Source organism: Pseudophryne corroboree, chromosome 1, assembly GCF_028390025.1.
Source record: "Pseudophryne corroboree isolate aPseCor3 chromosome 1, aPseCor3.hap2, whole genome shotgun sequence".
Lineage (NCBI taxonomy): Eukaryota > Metazoa > Chordata > Amphibia > Anura > Myobatrachidae > Pseudophryne > Pseudophryne corroboree.
In genome coordinates this window covers 429,023,062-429,027,475 of record NC_086444.1, presented here as the reverse complement: position 1 = coordinate 429,027,475, position 4,414 = coordinate 429,023,062, and the positions used below count along the sequence as shown (strand labels likewise).

General features: G+C 41.2%; 1 pseudogene; it reads left to right on the top strand.

Moving 5' to 3' along the window:
- Nucleotides 1–2,447: 2,447 nt before the first annotated feature.
- LOC134963720 (olfactory receptor 13G1-like) lies at nucleotides 2,448–3,417 on the top strand (annotated as a pseudogene).
- The last annotated feature ends 997 nt before the right edge of the window (nucleotides 3,418–4,414 follow it).

Sequence of the window (4,414 nt, the reverse complement as noted above, 5' to 3'; positions counted from 1 at the left end):
AAAAAGAATTGAGAAAACTGAGACAATTGTTTAAATTGACAGTCGACTCAGCATCCAAATGATAGCAGAAATGGTAGACATCAGCAAATAAACTGTTTTGTATCAGGATCTTAACATGACAAAAGTTTTTGCTAAGATAGTTCTAAGGCTTCTTACTGCTGAGCAGAAATAAAATAGAAAGTTAATTTGCACAGACATTTTGGAACAAATTCAAGCGAATTCAAATTTCTTAGGTAAAGTGCTGATTTCCAGTACAATCCTAAGACAAAACGCCAGTCCATCAGGGACGTGCAGTCAGGGGAGGCAGGGGAGGCAGTGCCTCCCCTGTCATTAAAGATTGCACTAACACAAAGAAGGTACTTATGACACATATACTGTGTCATAAATAACTTCTTCATAGTAATCTATTAATTTTAGTACATGAATGTAGTTTGGGAGGCACTGATAATAGTGCCTCCCGTTAACAATGGGAACGAAGATAAAGCGGGGGGCGGGGCCAAGCACTGGGCTGTAAATGCCCATTCAAAAAAACAGGGAAAGCGGCACATATAGAAGTGCCTCGTTGACAGGGACGGGCTTTTAGCCCACATCATAGCACTCCACTGTCAACGAGGCAGCTGTGATTGGACAGGTGGATCCAGTGCTGGATCCGCTGTCCAATCACCCATACTCGGCGGGGGAAAGCAGCAGCGGGACCCGACGGATAGCATGACTTGCCTGGCTGTAGTGGTTGGAGCCTGACCACAGCAGCGGTGTCTCCAGAGGCGGCGGCGGCAAGCGGCGCAGATCTCCTGGAACCAGCAGCTCTTCCCTCTCCGTCCTCTTCCTCCTCCTCCGCCGTCCCAGGGCTCTGGGTTGGGGAGAGCTGCAGCAGGTACATGGGGATGACGCCGTCACATAAATACCCAAAGGTACCAGTGCGGGGCTGCTGCTGCTGGCGGTGGGAGTGGGCTATTTTGAAGTCAGCATTACAGCCGGGCTAAGGAGCAGCAGATCGGGTAGCCACTACTAGGGCCGTACTGTGCGGGAAGGTGAGGTGCCCATCCCCGGGACAAGAACGGGGACTTGGGGAGGGGCGGCGGGCTGACCTCGGTGCAGCTACTCTCACATCACACGGCAGTGGCGGCTTCTCCTTGTCATAGTAGCGGGCAGGGAGAAGAGATGCTGCCATGTAATAAATTATTATAATACTTCTATATGTACAATCCAATTGCTGAATCAAGGTAAATTATACTAATATGAAGTGCTGCCAATTTTTATGCTGGGTGAGGTGCAATATTACATTGATTATATATATATTTGTATATATATATATATGTGTGTATATATATATATATATATATATATATATATATATTGACCAAATAGCCGGCACTCCCAGAGACTAATAAACAGACAATACCGCAGTTGCTGTAATACTGCGGTATTGTCTGTTTATTAGTCTCTGGGAGTGCCGGCTATTTGGTCCATATCTAGCTTCTTGCTTTAGCAGGGCACCGGAGCAAGCTGTTTATTTGTTTTTGGGAGTGCCGAACTGTGCAGTTTACCATATATATATATATATATATATATATATCAATCAATCAATCACATGGACATAGTGCAGAAGGGCAGAAAAGCCAGTGCCTCCTCAGCCAATGACCTCACCGCACGTCACTGCAGTCCATGCACTGGAAAATACCATCATCACCAAGAATGAGGAAAGCATGTCAAAGCAAATCCAAATTCAAACTGATGTTAATTGTTATCTTTGATATCAAGGGTGTTATTTTGTAGGACTGGGTATCAGTAGGCGCAACAGTGAATCAACATTACTACAAAAATATTCTAGCAACTTTGCAAGAAAGAATCAGAAGAAAGAGGCCAGAGTTGTGGAAAAATTGTTTCATCCTCCAGCAGGACAATGCACCATCCCACACAGCTATCTCTGTGAAGCAGTTCTTGGTCAAGAAACAGATTGCTGTGCTAGAACACCTTCCATACTCACTAGACCTAGCACCCTGTGACTTCTTTCTTTTCCCTAAATTTAAATCTGTACACAAAGGAACCTGTTTTGCATCAGTTATTGAGGTAAAGAAGAAAACAATGGAGCTTATAAGACAGCTGACAGATAATAAGCTACAGCATGGCTTTGACCAATGGAAAATAAGAATGCAAAAGTGTGTGGATGCAGAAGGATAGTACAAAGAAGGGTAATGAAGTTAAAATGTACTTAATATAATAAAATAGAAATTATTGCATCAGTCTCATTATTTAATTGCCACACCTCATATCTTTTGCAAATATATCCCTGTGTTTTTATTAAAAAAAATCAATGTTTTTACATTTACCACTTTTATTTAATCCATCAATATTCACATTTCAACTATATTTTGGTTCAGCTTAACTAAATCTGATGACCGTTACTTCTTTTACTGCTTCCTGAACATATTTAAAGACATAGCAGAATGAAGTCCAATGGCTCTCTTGTATCTGAATTTATTATCTTAGGCTTGTCCACTCATCCAGGATTGGAAGCACCACTATTCATTTTGTTTTTTATCACTTACATAGTGGCTTTGGTTAGTAACTTGATTATTGTTTTTCTCTCCGTTGCTTACCCTTGTCTTGACACACCTATGTACTTCTTCTTGGGAATGTTATCATTTCTTGACATTTGGTGTACATCAGCTACTTTACCTAAAATGCTCACAGGTTATGTGACCAAATCTAAGGTCATATCGTATTATGGATGTGCTGCCCAGCTATTCTTCCTCACTTGGTCTGTGAGTGTTGAGCTTCTACTACTGACAGTAATGGCATATGACCGATATATTGCAATTGGTCATCCACTGCGGTATTCTGCAATAATTAATTAATCATAAAATCTGCATTAATATCGCTGCTACTACTATAACAGTTATTGGCTTACTTAATTCTATGACACAAACATATTGTACATTCTGACTCCCATTCTGTGATGATAACAAGATAAACCATTTTTTTTGTGAGATAATGCCTATGCTTAAACTTGCATGTGGAGATACCTACATAAATGAGATTGTGGCATTTACTGCTGATTTTATCCTTGGCATTTGCTGTTTCCTCCTGACTTGTATTTCTTATGTCTTTATAATCAACACTATACTAAAGATGCGTTCCGCTGAAGGCAAACGCAAAGCTTTCTCCACTTGTACATCACACATAATAATTGTGTCCATGTATTTTGGAGCTGTCATTTTCACCTACATCCGCCCCAGGTCTAGTCTGTCTTTAGAAAAAGATAAAATAGTGTCTGCTTTATATGCTGTCTTTACACCCACTTTGAATCCTATAATATATAGTTTAAGGAATAAAGAAGTCAGAGAAGCATTTATTAGGGTTGTTAAAAGACTGATTTATTTAACTCACAAGAAGAGGTCAATCTGCTATCTATAATCATTTAAGACATTTTGTTCTCCTCAATATTAATACACTAAATCTTCATTGCATTTATTTTCTATAAATGCATTTTAATTACTGTACTGTATGTATAATCACTAACTAAAATATGATGGAAGTTGCACTTGACAATTAAAATAATAAAAAGACAAAGCACAAAATAATCCTGTACAGTTCTCTTATGTCGTGATTCATGTTCAAGTCTGATGATAATTTCACTGGGAGAGATTCAATATATGTAATAAATAAAATAAAGCTTGTATTAATGTAATGTCTTTTTATACAAAAAAAGAGTTATACAGTGTCCCTGGGCATTCCGCAGGTCCCAGTGATTTTTCTACTGTGCATGCGTGAAATTCTGGGAAAATGGCTACAATGGACATTTTTCTGATGGTTTCTGCAGCTCTGCTGCTGCTGAAGTTGGACTCTGGAGGATAAGTATTGAAAAAAATGGGTTCATGGTGTGTAGTATGGGCCCCCATGGACCCCAGGGGGTCCGTCTACACTGCACACACTGCACCCATTATAAATATGCCAGTGCAGTGCAAAGCTATAGTTCAGAAAAGAAACTAGGGCATTACTGTGGGGCATAACATTAACTAAGGCACCACTTTGGTTTAGAAAATGGGCTTGGGCACTATTATTGGGTAGAAAACTAACACCTGCTGCAAGATGTGTCCCTGTAGAAGCATTTGGACAAGGGCCCCTTTAAAATGTTGCTATGGGCAGCCCCGACACTACCCACTCAGTGAAGGGATGCAAAGCAGGCAGGCGCCAGGCTCTGCATCCCTGCTGCTGCACCTATCTCCCATGCAGCTGCCAGCTGCGCCTGTCACACTGTATGAGTGACAGTCACACAGTGGTGCTGGCAGCTCAAAACAACCCCCCTTTACAGCGGCAAGAGGGGACAGAGCTATACCAGATTGAGGGGGTGGGGCTTCATGGGATGGAGGGGGAAGAGCTACATGGGACCAGACTGCTCTGCAGAGGGAGA